General features: G+C 46.7%; 1 protein-coding gene across 1 annotated transcript in view; it reads left to right on the forward strand.

The window, feature by feature from the left end:
* The first annotated feature begins 234 nt into the window (after positions 1–234).
* Positions 235–21,584, forward strand: part of LOC144718811 (integrin beta-1-like) — a 55,858-nt gene continuing 34,508 nt past the window's right edge. Inside the window, exon 1 of the mRNA XM_078594366.1 lies at positions 235–364. The gene's annotated coding sequence lies outside the window, so the exon portion shown is untranslated. The remainder of the gene's footprint in view (positions 365–21,584) is intronic.

The following is a 21,584-nucleotide window of genomic DNA, read 5'->3' on the forward strand; positions in this document are numbered from 1 at the left end:
TAGGGGGTGCCCAGAACTTAGCAAATATTAACTGACACTGTTACTGGTCGTGAGCGCGGTGCGCTAACCACAGCAGTACCGCTCCCCATTCAAAACAAAAACACACACAACCCTGAAAACCCCACCACACCACACAGATTCACACCCGCCGTGACGTCACACCGCAGACCCCCCCCTACCCCCTCCCTTTTCGCAGCGAGATCGGCGCTCAGATCGAGAGAGCGAGCTAGCGGGTTTTTTTTTTTGCACGAAGCCGAGAAGAAATGAAGGGATAACTTTGCGGGTGCTGCGACCGAGCCGTGGAGATAGAAGGAGAGAGAAGCGACCGCGCGCAGCGGCGGAGGAGAGATTCGCGAGCCGACCGGTGAGTGAGTCGACGGGTCGGTCAGTCAGCCCAATGTGCTCGACGAGCCGCTGAGGTTGTTTGTGTGCGAGTCGAAAGGTTGTCGGATGAATTTGCGTGTCTTGCGCATTATTCAGCCTGGCGTGAGCGCGATGCCTGTGAGCGTGGTGTCGATACATCATAGTACTTGACCCAATAGCCTGAAAGGCGACGCGGATGACCATTGAATTTGATACGCACGTATTAGCCAGCGCTTTTGAGGCGAGTGTTGGTGGATCACGTAGATATTTGTGAGTCTTCCAAGCCCTCTGCATTGCAGTACAGCAAGTGTGTTCACGAACCCACTTTCTGGTGGGTATTCTCCGGGTACTCCAGTTTCCTCTTACACGCTGAACTCTCGTTAAAAGGGTATTTGATTAAATACACCAATGCGACTTTCATTAATACATATATAATTGGCGCGATCATCGTTATCATCTACTATCTGCTCGGGTGATAGGCGAAGCGGTGACGCAGTGATTCACGTACCTGACGACTCGAGTCTGGCTCGCATCAGATGCGAGTGAAATATGAGACCGTCGTGGGTTCCATCTTCACCAACGCGGTGAAGTATGGTCAGACAACCTTTGTGACCGACACGGCGTGGAGAGGTTTTAAGCCAGCAGTGGATTGTTCAAGGCTTTTTTTAATGATAAAGGCTTCGGAGTACAGCATGGCAGGAAGCAAAGTTCCCTCCACTGTCACGGAGTTAGTCAGAGGCTTGACATCTTCATCCGTTAGGTAATTTCCGAGCGGCAACTGTCAGCTGTCAAATATAAAAACAGTTGTTGAAGACTCATAATTCACTCAATTTAGAGCCCCTTGTCAATCCACTGGTGGATGAAGGCCTACCTTATCCGTGCCGGTCTTAGGGGTTGTCTGACCATACTTCACCGCGCTGGTCAATGGGAGATGGTTCAGGTTTGATTGGGTAGTGGAGCACCAGGACCGATTCAATATATCACGCTCCACTGTTATTGGCCAGGGCCAGAAACTGCACGAATCCAGGCCAACTGGCTATATAACGCAATGTGTGAGCAATACCCCACCGCTCACCGCTATGCCATAACCAAAATCCAGATGTCTAAGCTCAAACTCGTCTCTTCCTAAACGTGCAAAGAAAAGATACTAATTTATTTAATACGCTTGGAAGCGACGATGATGATAACGACAATGAGCAGGTTGTGAGGACTAGTGGTGTAACAATGCTTATCATCAGCCATGAGCACCACGGTAATTATCCTTCTCAGCAAATAATTAAATAATGTTTGGGAAGAGCGGGGGAGAGCGGTGGAGCAATTGCTCTCGCACTGCGCGATGAACGCAGCTTCGACGTGAGTCCCGGCTACGACTTGACGTTGATGGCGAGTGATATTCAAACCGCTTGCTTTACTATCCGGCACTGACCAGCCTGGTGAAGTATGGTGAAAAAAAAACATCGACACAGTTTACGGAGTCCTTCATCCAGCAGTATGAAGACAATTTCCTGAACATTATTACAACGTTGTTAAACTAAAATACAACGAAAGTGGAATTATTGTGATTTTGGCGTATCGAAGGGCGCGTAAATATATCCAACAGCTGGGAGTTGTGCTGTGTAACGGAATTTGTTTTTATGATGGTCGTTCTTGACGGCTGTTATATTCCATTATGTCAACTACAGGCAGGGTCGGATCTGTGCATGAGCCAGTTTATGATCAGGGATTATAAATGATTGATCAGATCATTGTGAAGCAGACAGCAATGAACTCGATGTAAATAGCAAACAAAAAACAGCCGAACAACTGACAAATCCATATCTTTCAATGAAGAGGAGAGGTAAATATTCGGTCGGCATAGCACACCGGTCATATTCTAGCTCTACCCTCATCCTTAACCAACTTGCCAAATCACGACTAGTTCTGGTCCTCCCATTGACCCTATCTCAGTAACCAACCGTAGATGAGTACTCGCCCTCCCATTGACCATAAATCTAGCTAACTAGCCACTAGTACTGACTCAGACACTAACAACGTAACCCGAATTCTGTTGCTTCGCCAAGCCTCCACTCTCTGTCTGCTTTTCAGTTTTGGTGCTCGACGCACCAAATTACCTCACCGTATGTGCCTTGGCACAAGTGTCCCCGGATCCTTTCGAAACCGACACCACCCAGATCGACTAACAATAAGGCACAGGAACCCAACAAAAGAAATAAAAGTGTTTGCTGCCACACGCCAATCTCAATGGATGCACTTAGCCTGCTAAAGTTGCCAGCGGTGGAATGGTGGCGCATTAGTTTGCATTCTGAGCTACGAGTCTGGCCGCCTGAGTTTGGTTTCAGGCCATAGCGAACGTCAGTGGCGAGTGATATCTGAACCGTCCCTGCCCCCCTTGTATCACCAATGCGAATGAACCAGCGTGGCGCAGTGTGGTCAAGCAACCCAGATGAGCAACGTCGCACCTCCGATGAGCACAGTTGGCTACGTACGGTGCGAATGAAGTTCAACATAAATATGAACATGGAGCAAGGCCTTTATCCAGCAGCGGATTGACACAAATATGTAAATTATTAATGCTGCAGTTGTTTGCCTGGACGGTATAAAATTACTCTTAGAATTGTATGGACGACATGATATGAGGAATGTGTAAAATTAGCAAAGTGAGAAAAGAGATCATCCTCTACAAGATGTGGTATCTACAATTGGCAAGTTATATAAAATGGCGAGCTAAGTATATATTGTAATTGTCACTGCTAAAGAAAGCACAACTGTGAAAAACCTTGACCAGACTTTTTTTCATCGCAACAGGATCGAGTTGCAACATTAATAGGTCTCCAGTTATGATCAGTGACATGGGAATAGCGTCTCTTTTGCACTTAGAACAACTGTGGAAATTCCCCAGATTTGGCCACAAGGTTGGTGCTGTGTTTAGAGCCACTGTAGTGGGTCGTGTCACTGCAGTCTAACGTGGCTGCAATCACTTCCTTGACTGTAGATATTAAACTGGGGCACACACATGTCAAGCAGCGGTAATTGTGAGACTCAGTATAGTCGTAGTCTTTGTACAGGGCCGTGAGCAGGAGATGGATAAATACTTACGCAACCAAGAATGAATTCAAAACAGACGACCGATGAAGATAATGATGAGTTCATACACGTTCACACGGGCATACACGTGCGTCGCACATGCAGATAAAAGGCAGCACATCTACGCGAGTCGGCATGTCCACTTTGTATGACAGGTGCAGACACACCTGGCCTCTCCCCCCACCCCCCTTATACCCCTTACAAACAACACCAGGCTCACCATCCTCCATACCCCCCCTTCCACGCTTTGTCCTTTCAACCACAGCATGAGCTCTGATCACACGACCTTACATAAGCCTCGCAGCCACCAAACACAGCATTTCTTGGGGTTACCGATCTGCTGTTATCTCCGTGTTTTCTTCTCCGTGTGTGTTTTCCACGAGGCATTAGAAACAAATGATTATTTATGAAACATGAATTACCATCTGTTGCCCCAGTGAAACATGAAACACTGACAGACACCCTCAACAATAAGCTTATATATTAGATTTACTTTGGATTGTATTTTCTTCCTTTACCATGCTAAAATGGAGATTTGCGACATCATCATCTTCACCATCATTATCATTATCATCACCAGTTAGGAGCAGGATGAGCCGGTGACATTTGGAAGTGTCAGATGTTGTACACATCTACATGGATGAAAACTTAAAAAAAAACAAGTGAAAATGAGGCTGAGCGAACTGTTCTAGAAACAATGTGAGTGCTCGTACGAGTGGATGGTTGGTAAGCATTAGGGTCAGAGAGAGGGATCGTACAAGTGGATGGTTGGTTAGTGTTAGGGTCAGTGGGAGGGATTGTACGAGTGGATGATTGGTTAGCGTTAGGGTCCATGGGAGCGCTCGTACAAATGGATGGTTGGTTAGCGTTAGGGTCAGTCGGAGGACTCGTACGAGTGGATGGTTGTTAGCGTTAGGGTCAGTGGGAGGGCTCGTACGAAGGGCTGGTTGATTAAGGTGATGTTTAGGTTTGGATGAAGGTTAGTGGCGAGTGTGCTTCATATGTATGTACTCTATGTTGAACTTATTTCAAAAGGTACATAGCCAAACACTGTTTGCCCCTCATCCCCATTGCAACGTGTGGCTTTTTCAGTTTTTGACCTCTCTTACTTTCTGATATTCAGAATGTATTCATAGATTTAATTCAAGTGATAGGTCTGTGGTTCGGATCATTTTTAGGATTAGTGTTATAATTGGGTTCGGGTAAAACAAGCGCTAAAGATTATCTTCATATTAGGGTCGTGTTTGGGATTAGTGGTTTATTGATGTTGCGGTTATGGCTAGGGCCGTCATAAAGAGCCTTGTAGAGATGCCAGAAATTGCGTGAGTGTCAGGCATGACTGTAGACGAGAAATTAAAGCCTCACTTTATTTTAGATCAAAAAAACTCACCGATTTCATCGTTTACCCTGCCTTCTAACAGGATAGTAAGCTGCCACGGTGTAATGGTATCATAGCTCACCGGTTAGATTCAATCTCCCAGCGTGGCAGTTGAAATGGTCGGCAAGTTTATTAACCCCCCGTCCCTGTCCATCTAGCAGTATGCATGGCGCGTGGAAGGGTGAAGTGTGGGAAGTCCCACCTCCTCCAACAGAAACCTAGACATGTAAGCTAAAATACCCATGAGAGGGGCTCTCTAGAGCACCCTCCAGTGGTGGCCCTTCCACCAGCAGTGGTGTGAGCAAGTAATTACAGGGCTGCACCTACTAACAAAATAATATAGAGGGACTGCATGAAGGTGACATCCATTATGCTTCATTTTTTTGACTGCAGTTTGTGCTAAATCAATAAAAAGAGACAAATATAAAGATCCCCCTATAGCCTTGACAGACCGTTGGGGCAAGTGCTGGTAGCGAGCACCTATGAAGGCCGGCATGGTATAATGAGGGGGTGGTTGGCCAACACCACGCCCGACCATCTTTGTCTCCCTGATGCCGATGTTTTTACACACCGCACCAGGTACTCATTTGAGACTGAGTCGACCTAGGGAAGGCCCAGGACCTGTTCAGATAATCGTCACTGGTGTTAGCCGTGAGCGGGACTCGAACTCTGGTAGCTGGGTTCCTAGCCAGTGTGCTAATCGCTACACTACCGCTCCCCACAAAACTAGACACAAACACGCACATTTTCTAGTATGGAGATTTTATCTAAATCTTCACATCTCCGCCATGGCACTGTGATTGTTTAAAACGCTTATATAATGTGGTGATGAGGATCATTCAATATTTTAGGGTGGTTTTAACCAAAGGTTTTATATTTCACATAAACCCCAAGAATCAATCACACTGACCAAACTGCTGTCTAATCGTAAATCTCTAACAATGGAAAATACGTTGTGTAATAGGCTGATATTTGGGGCCGTGCCCTTTCTTGTGTCAGTTCTCGGCTGTAGTTAGGATTATTGTCAGGATAATGGACCAGGGCCCAAAATATTTGTACGTTATGTATACATTTCAATAATAATAATAATAAAAATATGAATAGTTTTATATCGTGTTGTTCATGCAAATTGCATCTCACAATTGCTGAAGAACGACGAGACAAACTGGAAGGTAGCCAGACGGTGAGTTAACACTAACAATTGTCCAGATTCTGCAGTCTTCGATATATTAAGACATTTTCGGCCCATTGTTGAGTGTTTATACATTATAATTTATATACACATATACACCCCTTTTATGGATGAAGGCCTCTCCTTACCATGCAGGCTGTGTGTGCGTCAATTGGCCATACTTCACACTGGTCATTGCACGTTTGGTGAATGTGGTGAACGTAGAAGTACAATGCTAAATTTTATTTTGCTGCACTGCCCTCTGCTTCCCTCGACATAGTCAAACAACTTGTTATGATGTGTGACAGTCACCCATCCAATCTCTGTCGACGCTCAAACCTGCTTAGTTTTCTTGTGAGGTCTGAAGGTGATTGGACCATGGACCATAATTGACAAATGGTCAGTTAAAAAAATGTGTTTGTGTTGCACTGGCAAGGAACATTGCTAATAATGTTGTTTGGCAATGATCGACGCCTAAAGGGAGTTGAAACGAGCGCAGCCCGCACGAACAAACATGGAACACAACGAGCCTATGAATAGGCAGAGCACCATCCAAGCCACGACATTAGAACGCCGGGCTTGAACGTCGCGGCGGTTAGAGTGACACAAAAGCCTAAAAGTACCCCTCGCTAAGCTCCGCACAACGAGGCGAACGCCGTTAGCGTCCAAAGCAGGATCACAGCCGTGGAGGGTTCCGTGGGTGTTGTGGGTGTCTGGATATGGCTGAGAGACATCCACAACAGAATCTTGGACAAAAACCGTGGTATTTTTTTTAGCCCGCGTTTTTCTCTTTTCGCCAAAGATGACATACAATGCTGATTATGCTGATAATGCAACCTTTAAATACGCAGTCGTGCACAAACAGTATGTTCAGTAGTGTATATGTGTGATGAAGAAAGGTCATTGTCTGAAGCGTCGCCAATTATATGTTTCCCATTAAGGCAGTGTTATTGACAAACTGAGGCGCCCCCGAACAACCACAGCCTGCGGCGCCCCCCAACAACCACAGCGTGTGGGGGCCCCAAACAACCACAGCCTGCGGCACCCCCCAACAACCACAGCGTGCGGCGGCCCCCAACAGACTGGTCAAGTAAATCCTTAGGATTGTGCGGTGGGCCTTTATCCAGCAGTAAATTTAAGCACAAAAAAACTCCAATACTAATGTAATACTAATGTAATGGACAGAGCACGGCTCTCCCTCAGGCCAGCAGTGGAGAGAGTGCATCTGGCTCCCTCACGGCAGCAGTGGAGATAGCGCGGCTCTCCCTCAGGGCAGCAGTGGACAGAGCACGGCTCTCCCTCAGGACAGCAGCGGAGAGAGCGCGTCTGGCTCTCTCACGGCAGCAGTGAACGGAGCACGGCTCTGCCTCACGGCAGCAGTGGAGAGCACGGGGGTCCCTCAGGGCAGCAGTGGATGGAGCACGGCTCTGCCTCACTGTCACTCACCCATCTCCCTCAGGGCAGCAGCGGAGAGAGCGCGTCATGGCTCCCTCATGGCAGCAGTGGAGATAGTGCGGCTCTCCCTCAGGACAGCAGTGGACAGAGCACGGCTCTCCCTCACGGCAGCAGTGGACAGAGCACGGCTCTCCCTCACGGCAGCAGTGGACAGAGCATGGCTCTCCCTCAGGACAGCAGTGGAGAGAGCGTGTCTGGCTCCCTCACGGCAGCAATGGACAGACACCGGCTCTGCCTCACTCTCACTCAGCCATCTCCTCCGTCTCACTCACCCGGCTGCTTGCTCGCGGTCACGTGACGCACTTCAACCAATCCGTGCCACGTTAGTCACACAGTGACAGAGTCACAGAGCAGGGTGTTTATATATTAGTATGTGTGGATGATCGCGTACATAGTCCTCAGCCAGGAGTTGCGTGGATGTAATATAACGATTGTAGAGTGCATTAGAACTCTGTTATCCGTGACGAAATTAGGGGATATCTATGCGGAACCCTGTATCTTATAAAATAACCAATAACCACCGGGAACCTTCACTCGTCGGATATCCCCAAATTCCAACGTGTGGCTGGGCCCCCTGGTCTAGAGTATCTAACAACGCGTTGTTTCATTGATTCAACTGCTCTTTTGTGTTCAGTCTGTTGCCCTTCCCCCACCTCCGATTAGTACGGTTAGCTACGGTCGGTGCGAAAGAAGTTCAACGTACATACATTGAGAGGTTGTCAGGTGGCTGAGGGGTCAGAGCACTGATCCAGCACCGTTGAGATTCTGAATTCAAATCTGGGCAGACCTCCGTGATCTAATCGGTTTCTCAAGTGTAGCAAGATGATGGTCTCAGCCAGACCACCAATAACGGGTGAATCGCCTAATTCGGCAAATTACAGCTCCGAGAGTTAAAACATTTCCTTTGACAAGTGACAATGTGTGCAGGGATTAAAATGGGGGCCTTATTGTAGGTGTAGTGAGCCCAACTGAGTCGCAGACATTATCTTGGGAGCAACACTATTTATTCACGTAACAGTACGTAACATAACACAACCTACATTCGGGTCTCGAATGCCCATCTAACCACGCTACGGCAGAACTAGACACGGTTCGCTATCCCGTCCGGACCACATGCTGGGTCCCGGACCGTGTGGCTAGAGGCTTCTTCTCCCCGACGTGGATCTTCATACACCAACACTTGAAGAACCCCGAGCTCCTCACAAAGCTCTCATTATATGCTCCCGGGCTGGTTCTGGCTCCGCCCTTAGCCACGACCACCTTCCCGGCTTCTCGAGCTCCTTCTCGAATGTTCCCGAGAGCCCCTCGGAACCACGTGACCACCCATCGGCCCCTGTCCACCGGTGCCCCCCCTCCAGTATCGTCCAGTCACGTGACAACAGGTCAGCCAGTGTCATGCCCCAGAGTAACTCTGGCTGACGCTCCCTCTCGCTCCTTCACTGGGAGCCGGCACCGCACACTGCTCACGGTGCCTCCGCGCTAACCAGCGCTCACCAAACCACCGCTAGAGTTGGTACTGCAGCCCATAACCCGGGCTGCCCGTAATCACAACGTTACCGGTTGTGACTTCGCAAGCCCGGCACCATACAGTGACAAGTACAGTCACTACATAGGTATAGATGTTTGTTGATGTCACTTCAGTAGAAGATGACCACTTCACGGACTGTTCTTTGACACGGGACTTCTAGATGAAAATTCTGAATGACCATTTATTTTTGTCATGGCATGACACCTAAAAGACAAATGGAATGGAATTGATAAAAAAAATATATGACAAAAGCTCTAATACTGTTCCAATATTACAGCGTACTATATATCACTTTATTTAACTAATACATTATATTCAGCCCTTTATGAATCTACTGCTGGATGAAAGCCTCATGTCAATCATAAGGTTGTTGGCCATACTGCACCACCCTCGTCATTTCAGGTTGGCAAAGGAAGGGACCAGGACCGATATAGAAATCACTCACCGCTCATGTTAGCCGTTACCAGGAATCGAACTTGGATAGCCGGGTTTATAGCGCAGCATGCTAACCAATGCGCCGCCGCTCCACCTAATCTTCCATATAGAGCTTATATATAGCATTTGTGAAAAGCTCGATATTAATAAGCTGGTGAGTATCAAGGCGATCTATTTATGGTATTTAATTATGTTAAATATATTTTTACTGGTAGGAACCTCCTGGGTACACCAGCCCACAGGGGATTATTCTGTCCGTCCGTTGTGCAGGGAGGGGCTGGGTGGGGAGGGAGGGGGTGGGTGGGGAGGGGAGGGGCTGGGTGGGGAGGGTGAGGAGGGGCTGGGTGGGGAGGGTGGGGCTGGGTGGGGAGTGGGAGGGGTGGGCCTGGGTGGGGAGGGGCTGGTCACCCTGTGGTCCCCTTATAAAACTCAACGTTTAACCTACTCACGCCGGCTTGTGCCCGCCCTCGCAGTCGGGCATATTTGCGGAATACACCACGCCACCGTTGACCATGGCCATTTACCGAGCAACCCAACGTTCCTACCAGCTCCCTCCGCAGGAATGTGTTTTATTCCCAACGGTTTTCGGTGTTCACTGCAAATATTCACAGATGCACGACTTCACCGCGTGTTTGTTTTGCCTAGACTGTTTACGCAGTAGGCCTACACTCCCGTTTAATTGTCGCTCCATTAGTGCCTTAAATTACCTCTCAACTTTTGATGCATAAACACTTACGAATATGGCATTTCTTCCTTCTTCAAACTGACAGTGAATAACGTGTATTTGCTGATTATGGTGGTTTGTGCCATACCTCAGTTCCATATAAAAGTATAATCCTCGTTATAGTTGTTTTGTGTTGTTGCCTAAGTACATTTATACAATGAATGCCACCTTTATTAAAAGTAGCAACAGTGAGTTTTTCCCCTCCAGTTACAAAGAAAGGTTTAACATTTCGACCACGTTGCACTATTCCCCATGTATGTGCTATGAAGAAGTTCCATCGACCGAAATGTCGCCAATTATTTATATACTTAAGGCAGTGAATGGGTCTTTAATCTTGATTTGAAGCTTTCGTGACTGCAGGAATCCATACTCTTTGGTTCTTTCGGTAAAGTCACGTAGGTAGAAAAAATAATAGATCACGACGTTTTGATCGCAACGCAAGCAATCGTCATCAGGCGGAAGAAAGAGGGAAGCTGCTGATGCAGGCTGCTTTTAAAGGTTAGAAATGGGCGTAGCCCCAGAGTCATAAACGAAGTGGGGGGGGGGCTTGTGATGTTAAAGTGAGAAATGTGCATGTAAATGTACTGTGTAAATGTGATTAGCATATCAATGTAAGCTCGCAGCTCGCCGTCACATCGAGGACTGCATGTAAACGTAAGATCGGCTTTCAGTGCGCCGTCACATCGAGGACTGTATGTAAATGTAAGATCGGAGAAATTACATGTTAATGTACTGTGTAAATGTGATTGGCATGTCAATGTAAGCTCGTAGCGCGCCGTCACATCAAGGACTGCATGTAAACGTAAGATCGGAAAAAGCTCGGAAAGAATGGGTTTTTGCAATTGTAAATGTTGTGGCTTCAACACACCGGTGGGCTAAAGCAGTGAACTATTTGTCTTTTGTCAACGTGACACATTTTTACTGATTGGCCGTGTCGGGTGGTGGAGGGTTACGACACATTTATAAATAACGCGATCTAAACCCAAAAACGTTGATTATGGTTTTTGCATGAGTCTGAGAATTGGAACGTAACTATGCATCGATTAGCTCTGCAATAAGCATGAGTATATCTCATGTGATAATAGAATGGACACAACTATAAGCTTGAATCTTCAAAAGTTAACGAAAGGCAGTAAAAACTAGACACTTCAAACAAGGCGAAAAATTATAGTTTCGTAAATGAAATAATGAAGCCGAATATTAATAAACAATTGATAGAAAATGGGAGTGAATCTCTGCATGCCTATTAAATACCATAATGCATGTTACTTTTAATACCAACCGTAATGACAGACTTTTTATTCCACCGAGTGAGAACCCACGAAGACGATTAGTCCCATTGGCATTGGGGAGCTGAGCTTTGATACTTTCCTGTGGGAAAATGCCTCTGCATGCCCCGTATGCGCTGCCCAGATCGTTGACCCTTTTCTCAAAATAAGCTCGTATTGGTGGGAGCAGAAGACCAAAGACCCGCATTCGAGTTTTCTCAGAGCCCCACGGCATGAAGTGTGATTTCAAACTCATAAAGTCAGTCAGTCCCTCTGCTGTGAAGAAAGACCATTGTCCAAATCATCAGCCGGCCATATAAGATGCCGTTTTTATCTGTTATAAGGCAGTCCTAAATAACACATGTGCAGAGGTTAAAAGAATCTCGGGGCCTTTGTGGTGTGAGGGTTTTGAGCAAGCTGACGAGTTTAGCCCTGGAGGGATTTTGGCGGGGGGGGAGCAATGGATGCGAGACTGGTGCCACAGCATGGGGGTGGGGATGAGTGTGGGAGTGTGGGGGTACAAGGAGGGGCGGTGAGGGGGGGGTCTGTTAGAATCAACATACAACACTCACGCCCCCATCCTTACCCCAGCGCCCCCCCCCCGTTGGCATTCCTCGCTGATGCAAGCCATCTGGTCCGGTTCGCGGTGGCGCCCCTCCGTACCAAACGCCGAAACTCACGCGCACGCACGCGCCTCTGACGCGCTGAGAATGAGGCTTTTAGTTAGTACACTTCATGTTAGCACGACGTTGTGCACAGTACACGATCACGTGTGTGTATGTATATATACTGTATATATCATAATCTCTATTTAGACTGGATGAACTCGATGAGCTATGCAGCTCTTTTTCACCGATCTCCAGTATACCGACTCGTCGGGGACTGAGCCACAGGGCTATGCGAGAAGTTTGGAAAAGGTCGAATATGTGAACATCTATAGACGACTACAAAATAGGTCCCTGGACAAAAAAACACACACAGACGGGCGAGTGGGGGATGGGGTGCTCTGCATGTACTTTAGAAGCAGTTTAAATGAATGTATGAGCGATATTTTCCTGTAAGAGAAAGAGTCCGATCGGTTAACTTCAATAGAAAATCACGCTTACACCATGTATTGCCCGGCGGGTGGCTTATTGGTCATGGTGAATGTGTGACGGTCGGGTATGAAATAGTTTCTACTTTACAGTGAAACTCCTCTCATCCGCTCCTCTTGCGATCGTCTTGTCGAGAAACCCCTGCTAATAAATGCTCCCTTTTATCCAAAGCCCGTCGCGGATAAGAGGAGTGACTGAGAAGTGGCTGCAAACCCTTCCTACGATGCCACTTCCTGTTATTATTTCCTGATCTGTTCATGAGTCACCCAAAAGCAATTTATCAGAAGTGCTAAAGTCATCCTATTCGCGTCCACTCACAGATAACTACGCACAGTGTTAAGAGTTATTTACAAATATGAAAATCATCCACCAATAGTGGTACCCCTCCACCCCATCGTCTCATTGTTGATAACATGTTTCACTTTGTACTGTAGTCAATTTCCATCGTTCTGGACTGTCATCAGCAGAATGTGTTAATGCGAAGGATCAACATGAAAAATTTGTGGAACCTATTTAACAAAAGTGTTTTTTTACATTTCGTCAGTTTGAACAATCCTGGACTACGACTCATACATTTTTATGGTATTATTCACATTCGTGCCTATGTTATGATTGTTTTGTGTAGTTGTGTAAGCTATTGTGCGTGTGAGCATGTGTCTGTGGGGCCTTACCATCAGCCCCACCAAAACTAAGCACCTGCCAGGGTATTTTGTACCATCGGACACTCCACCCCACAACTCCCAATTGATGATGGGGCAGTTGTGGAGAGAGTGGAGAGTTTCCCATATCTGGGCAGTGTGCTATTGACCGGCTCCGGTTTAACAGCAAAGGTCTCACTCCGAATCAGTCGAGCGGCATTATCTTTTCATCGATTGTGTAACGCTGTGTGGAAGCTACCTGGTCTGTCGCTCCGCACAAAGCTTCAGGTCTTCTCGGCCACAGTGATTCCCTCCCTTCTCTACGCTTGCTAAACGTGGACCCCCCTAATGGAACATCTTCGCCGGTTAGAAACATTTAGGCTGGCCTGCCTACTATCCATCCTGGGTTTAAACAGGCTGGATTATGTGAGGAGCTCACAAATCCTTGAATGATCTGGACAAAGTCCCATCGGTGAGCTCCTCCGGCAGGCAAGGCTGCGTTGGCTGGGCCATGTAGCCCGCATGCCCAGTAACCGCATGCCTAAACAGCTTTTGTTCGGCCGGACCGAGCGGGCTAAACGGGCGCTGCACGGGCTAGAGAAAAGATAGAGTGATGTGGTACAGGAGGATGTAGAGCTGAGTGAACTTGCCGATGACTGGTACCAGCGGTGTCAAGATCGGCCTCTGAGGAGGAGGCTCGTGAAGGACGCTACTGGGCAGTTGGAGGCAGTCGCCCTCCAACAACAACGGAGGGCGGAGGAGCGACGCTCACGAGCGGAGTGCCGGGTGGCTAAAGCACAGCAAGTTGGCACAGTAGGGGGCACAGGTGGTGCATCAGCCACTCATCTCAGTCAGTCGATCCGTGGCACCTGGGTCTGCCCCGTGACCTCCTGCCAGCGGGCGTTCGACACTTCACGTGGCCTCAAGGTGCACATAGCCTGGCACAAGCGTCGTGGTGATGTCACCGCCACTTAGTGGCGAATGGCGGTTGTTGTTGTAGGATCCGTGGTGCAGTGGTTAGCGCACTGCGCTACGAACCCGGTGTCTTGAGTTCAATTCCCGCTCACAGCCAACATAATTTCCGAATATCTGGACCTCCCCTAGGTCGACTTAAAAGTGAGTACCTGTAGCGGTGTGTAAACATCAGCACTGGGAGAGACAAAGGTGATCGGGCGATGTTGGTCACCCACCCCTATCTGTGCTCTTCCAGCCTTCATAGGTGGTCGTTAACAGTACTTGTGCCAACAGTATGTTAAAGGTTATGCGGAGGATCTTTGTCTTTGTGTGAGCATTGTCTATTCCTGCTTTATTTAGTTAGCCATCCCTTTGTTCACCATCCCCACCGGGACTTTACTGGAATCAAAACCATGGCAATGCTTGACCAATCTGTGTTTGGGTTGTACAGCTGTGTTGTTGGCCAGCTGTGGAGTATGCAGGCAGTGCAATTGCACTGGGGCACACGGGCCAGAAAGGCCCAGATTCCGGGCAAACGAGAGGAGGGGAAAATTAGACTGAGGGTCCTAATTCATTCCTTGCGCTGGAGACCATGCCAGGCACGCTTTATATGCCACTGACTAGACTATACTCCATATACTATTTACGTGTCTACACGCTCAGCTGAGATGGAGTCATTCAGTCGATTTACCCCTTGGAAACGAAAGCAGCTACGCAATCCCCAAGTCAGCCTGTGAAATCATCGTTCACTAGAGTAGACCAACTGTGGTCCATCGTGGTGTCAGTATGATAGACCAGATGGCCAATTTCCTAAATTACCCATGACCGATTTGTTTAAAAAAATACTATGACTGATTATATTAATGCTGTTTCTATAGGGTTTACAATTGTCATACTGTATTCGTATGTAAGGTTAATTTCTTTTTGGCCAATATGCCTTCAAGAAAGTCATTAAGTAAGAGGTGGCTGGATGGCTCAAAGGACCTGAGTTCGTGCCACTGAGATGCTGGGTACAAATCCAAGCAGACGCCTGTGATTAAACTGGGTTCGCAAGTGTCGTGAGTTGATGGTCTCAGCCCGGTCACCAATCACTGCACAAAAATAATTCGAGTAAATCTGCTTTTGTCTTTAAACACATTCCTGCGGAGGGAGCTGGTAGGAACGTTGGGTTGCTCAGTCAATGGCCAGGGTCAACGGCGGCGTGGTGTATTCCGCAAATATGGCCGACTGTGAGGGCGGACACAAGCCGGCGTGAGTAGGTTAAACGTTGAGTTTTAAAAGGGCACCACGGGGTGACCAGCCCCTCCCCACCCAGCCCCACCCCTCCCACCCCCCACCCAGCCCCACCCTCTCCACCCAGCCCCTCCCCACCCTCCCCTCCCCACCCAGCCCCTCCCCACCCTCCCCACCCAGCCCCTCCCCACCCTCCCCTCTCCACCCAGCCCCACCCCTCCCATTTTTGGATGCACGACGGACGGATACAATAATCCCCTGTGGGCTGGTGGAACCAGGTGGTTCCTACCAGTATTAGGATACATGTCAGCTCTAAGCATGAAAAGTATCAGTGTGACTGTCATGTGACGATTACTCTCTGTGGCAGAGTGGGTGGGAAGGTGCTGCCCCCTACTGTGTATACCAGAGGTCACTTGAAATAAACTCAGAGGTAGCACTGTGATACCCGCTTCTCTGAGCCATTCTCTAACAATCAAGGTTGTGCAGCTTTGCGAGAATTCTAATTGCATTCTTTGTCTCATGACGTGGCATCGATAGCACAATTAGGAGAGTTGCTATTTATTTAATTATTTCAATAGCTAGTCAGCCACATGGAGGACACAAGACATATTGCAACCCTAAGAATAGTCATCAGGAAGCCAAACCCATATACTATTTGCATGAACACTCAGAGTTATAAGGGCTATGACAATATCTGAGTCATGAAGTTCATAAATTATTTCGTCTCTCGTTCTCAAAAATATATTTGAATGTCAGTGGTAAATTGCCTGATTAAATAATAGCAATCTAAAGCCCTTTTATTTTTCGATTTAAAGCTTTCGTGACTGCAGGGATTCATCTTCTTGGTTCTTTCGTTAAAGTCACGTAGAAGGGAAATAATACGTGACTTTACCGAAAGAACCAAGAAGACTAAAGCCCTTTGTTAATCGGCTGCTAGATAACACAAGTGCCAGTCATGAAGATTCCTTGACCATACTTTACCACACTGGCTGCTGCAGTTGGTAAACTGGGGAGTCCAGGACCTGTTCACATCTCACTCACCACTGATGTTAACCGTGCTAGGACTCAAACTCTATGCTAACCACTGTGCCAGCACTGCCCTCATCACTGCACGAAGGATGTTTTAAATAGATGTACTAATATTGGAAGAGAGGAAGGAAGGTGAGGTGTGGTGGCATGAACGGCATCAGCCATGATAATCTCTTGATTATTACGCCCTTGCAGTGAACGTCGAAGTCCGGATGTCCAATCAGCTAATGGGCTAAAATGTTGAATCTTTTATCTGGGGCGAGGAACACAACGTAAGCTAGTTTCTTGTATGGCTATAATTTACAGCCCTTTGTCAATTCATTATTTGCTAGATAAAGACCTCCCGATGGCACGTTGATCGTGTCCGTTGTTTTACCATATTTCACCACGCTGGTCAGTGTGGTTTGGTAAAGTGAAGTGCGAGCCCAGGACCGGTTCAGATATTACTCGCCACTGATGCTCGCCGTGGCCAGGATCCAACCTCGTGGCGCTGGGATCACAGCGCAGTATGCGAACCACTGCACCGTTTCTGCAGCTCAAGCTCAACAGTTACTACAATTTTCTCAGAATGAATCATCCCAACAGTTAGGGTGTTTTGTAAATCCGCCCTTTGTCAGGCCACAACAAAGTTTATGTTGAACATCACAGATACATACGGTACGTGAGATAAATATGTTAAATTTCCTGGAATTCTACTGGAAATAGCTCAAGTTGCTTTAAGCGACAGTGAAGGAGCATTATGCTCCCGCAGGTCACATGCTGCCTCTTTCAATATATATTTTATTACTATTATTGGAAGAAACAGGCCCCATCTGCTTGCTGCTGCTTTGAGCTGACTGCCCTTTCTCAAACGGTTGCCAAACCTTCCCTCCCATCTTCTCACTCTCCATCCCCACCACCGAATGAGCCAAAGCCTCCTCACTCTGGTCCGCCTCCATTAATCCATGATGGAAAAACACATGTTGAAGGAATACGCAATACCATGTGCGCGTCATGTGACCGTGTGTCGTGCAGTTATAACTCAAAACAAACATTCCTTTGTCTGGATGGACCTCTGTGTGCAATTACTACCCGTTAAAATGCAGAGGGTTTTGACCGCACCGCGTTTATTTTGAGAAGATTATACCTTCTCGAATTTCATCTCCCGGCTCAAAGGATAAAGATTATCTTTGTAAGGTGCAGCTCCTTCGAACACAGGTTATTTTTGTATAAATAGCACGGGTGGGTAGACTGACTTCTACACTGCAAGTGCATTCAACACACTTTCTTTTGTGGATATTGGCACGTTTGAGGTGTTATTGTCACGAGCTGTGATCAGTCCACTGCTGAATAAAAGCCTCCCAAAGCCATCACTGTCTCTCAAGGTACAGTGATGTAATAGTTTACCTCTCAATAGCACACGAGATGTTTTCACCCCTGGTAAACACGTGAAGAAAAAATCTGAACCATTTTTTTAGTACTCAAGGAACATGACTGAAAACTCTAGTTCCCCCAAGCATCCACACAGAAACGGGCAATTGTACAAGTACCTCGATAAAGGGATAAATTAGTTTGTGAATGTCGTGTGATGATATCGAGACATTACAGTCATGCGTCAAAGCTCCCAGCCAAAGCGTCCCATGCCCCGTTAGTAATTTCTGCAGAGTGGACGGTAGTGGGGATGGCGGTGGTGCATGCAGGCAAGCGAGAGAACAGCCCCTATTGCAGATGAGTGGTCCATAAACATTCCTGCTCATGGGGGCTGCTAAATTGACTCACAATCCAAGTTGTGCACGGTTAGGGTCATATCACATCTTGACCCCTGACAGAAGTGATCTCTTGCTCATCTGTTTGGAATTGATGGCTCATTTAGTGGCATTGCCTCATCACTTGAAATGTCGCAGTCTTAGAGTTGGAATTCAGCCACCTTTAGTGAAAATCCCAATTTGACATAATACTGTTTTCTACAGTCATTTGAACCCCGGGCTGAGACCATTACCACACTTGAAAATCCGAAGTTATTCCAAGTGGCTGAGACCTGAATTTGAACTCAGGATGACAGCGTTGAAAGTAGGGATTCTGCTATGAAGTGGATACTAAAATTCAGGTAACATTAACTATTTACAAGAATAACAGTGGGTGCCCATATATAGCCAACATCATACAACTGATAAATAACTGCAGCTACATTATGAACACATTGTTTATGTTCTTGCGTTTGTGTACCTATGTGGAGAAGGAGCGCCTTTGCAGAATTTCAAGGCCTTTCCTAAGACCGTATTTGCATGCAGTGGCGTGGCATTGTTGGCATGGGTCCTGGTGCTAGGAATTAAATGTCAAATTTCCTTCCCTCCTATTAGGCCAGGTCCTGGGCCCCTCTGACTTATAGGCCCTGATGCAGTTGAACCACCTGCACACTCGATAGCTACACCACCGGACTTATGGATGGTCGGAGATAATTACATTTGCTTGCTATGATTTGTGATATTCGAGAGCAAGATATGATTGATACCAGACACGTAACGATACATCAATTATGCGGTTAAATATATTCTTATGCTCACGATTAATGTATAAAATGAGAAAATGCATACAAATTATGTGTTGTTGATATGTAAATGTTAGATGTAGACTAAAGGGAAGAACAGCCACTTTAGACAAAGAAGACATGAATATGAAATGCAAATGAGGGATAAAAATAAAATATTCCTAAAATGAACCACGATCACGAATTGTGACAACTCATCAAATCACTCCACCTCTCTGGCCTATGTGCTGTGAAGAAGGGCCATTGTTCAAAACAGTGCCTATTATTGCCTATAATATACTTTTTTCTTGTTTAAGGCAGAGTGATATTGCAAAAAGTGTCGTCTGATTTTGATCAATTGTTGAAGGTGTGAAGCATGGCATGCCTCGTGAATGACCTTTGTGAGATGGCATATTCCACTGCCCCGCTCTAGATGCAACAGAACAGCCAACATTTTTTATATAGTTCAGAAAATGTATGTAAGATATTTATTGGTGTAAAGGACTTTTCCTGTCTTGCATTAGTGTGTTTCACTCCTCTGTGACCTCGTCAATCCTAATAATAAGAATGGCAATGACTTACTCAGGAAAGCTTCCCTGACTCTTAAGACCCTTTATCTGGAAGGTTCTGCACTGGGATGGTTGTCCATTACCGTGGATCGAGTGTTTGGCTTAATGTGGGAGGAAATCGGAAGGCCCAGAGGAAACCCATGCATACCAAAAGATGACACTCATAACTTCACACAGATAGATTCAATCCGCAGACTTAATCCAGTGAGTGGACTAAATCCATCTGTGGATCACACCCTCTACTGAACTGCCATCCAAGCACTAACCAGACTTAAATCTGCTTAACTTCCATGGACCCATTGGATAGACGTTTGTTTCTAGGCAGTTGCGATGTGTAGTGAATTTTGTGAGTAAATTTAGTTGGCTGAAATATAACTGTAACCTAACCAAATAAGTCTATTGACAAAATAGAGGCAGATTCATTAGACAAGACCCACAGTTTGCTTTCAACACATCAGGTGACGGACATGAAAATAAACACAGCTTAAATGGTCAAATTAAAATTATGGTGGGTGACAATGTCACTTGCTGTTATAGGGCTTTGGCTGCGAGGAGACCACGAGATGGCAGCATAGCAATGGATTGTCTAATCCATCCGTCAGGAGCTTAGAGTATCATCCCCTCATATGCGAGGGGTTTTTCTAGCTTTACTGGTTTCCTATCACATGATGCCAACACAAATTAATGGCATTGGCCAAACATCCCAATACAGGACCCTGATGAAGAGAGTCGAGAGAGTCATTGAGGTTTTCTTGTACATATGGAATTGCCGTTATATTTCCCATGCATTCTCTCTTTACAGCAATAGTATTGCACGCCACAAAATATAAATACAGTACAGATTGTGTACAAGTTGGTGTAGCTGCAGTACTTGGAGAAAACCCACTTGCACGACGGAGTGACACTCATGGCTGCACTGAATTCAACATTCCATTGCTGCCCTGTAATCTCCTGGCCACCTTACAACCCAAGCCTACAACATCCATAAAAAAAATTGTATTTAGTATTTATAGTAAATTAATAACCTTTTATTCCATACCTCCATATAAACATAAAATGTATATTTAGTTATTCGAGCCTCTTGGTGTTCTAGATTTGTATTAACCAGCACTCTTTGTTTACACGCGCAAATCCAGGACCAGTTTTGCCCTTCTGGGACTCATCCACAGAGTAAGACGTGCTAATAAACAGCTACTACTGGTTTACCAAATGTTATTGGTAGGAGCACTCCCTTCTGGTTGATGTTAATTCTTCAAATCTGCAATAGGGTGACCCTAATGCGAGTTCCACTTCATTGGCTTTTCCTGGCTGACAGGAATGACTTTATACAAAAAATAACTATCATTGTGCTTCTTACCACCCTTTGTATTTGGTGATGAGTCCAGTCAACTTTCCAGCTGCAACAGCAGCAGCAACCCCGTGGAATGCATCTCCAGGGGGCCTTGGGGGTGTGTGGGGGGGGGCAATGGTTCGGGGTGGGGGACTGCTCCAGGAAGCAACCATCATCCTGGGCTGTACCAAACACAGATTGTGGACTGTACCACTACTGACACATACTTAGGGTGAGAAGCAATATGTTTTATAATATGGTATGCACAACGCCATCATAAAGGACATGGATGATGTATAGAGCAACGGAGAGAATGGAAGTGGATGAGGGTGATGCAAACAGTTCGAAAGAACAGAACCAGAGATGAGGCCGAGACAGGCATGCAGCACAAATGTTTATAATGGAATGTTCTCTGCCTCTGTCTACCCTTGACCCAATGCCAGCTGCAAATTAATTTGATGCACAGTCACTGATTCCTCAGAGTCTGGGACGTGCGGTGCTTGCAGACGATGCTTATTTGCAAAATTATTGTTTGCGTCAGCCATTGGCCTGGATGCACAGTACAAATAAATGAGGTGTACGAGCCCATCCATCATCGCTGTGCTGTGTCTATTCTGCGTGTGTTTGTATACGTGATGTCAGCGTTCGATTCCAGGTCATGGCCAACAAAACCTGTTCTGAGATACCTCTAGGCTGACTCAGCCTAAAATGAGTACCTGGAGCGGTGGATGCGTAAACATCAGCACTGGGGAGACGGTGTGTCAGCCAGGCGTGGGTCCAGCCGCTTTGACCACCTTGGTTGGACGTGGCGGCCGCAGTAGGTGC

Source organism: Lampetra planeri, chromosome 1, assembly GCF_965212315.1.
Source record: "Lampetra planeri chromosome 1, kcLamPlan1.2.h2, whole genome shotgun sequence".
Lineage (NCBI taxonomy): Eukaryota > Metazoa > Chordata > Hyperoartia > Petromyzontiformes > Petromyzontidae > Lampetra > Lampetra planeri.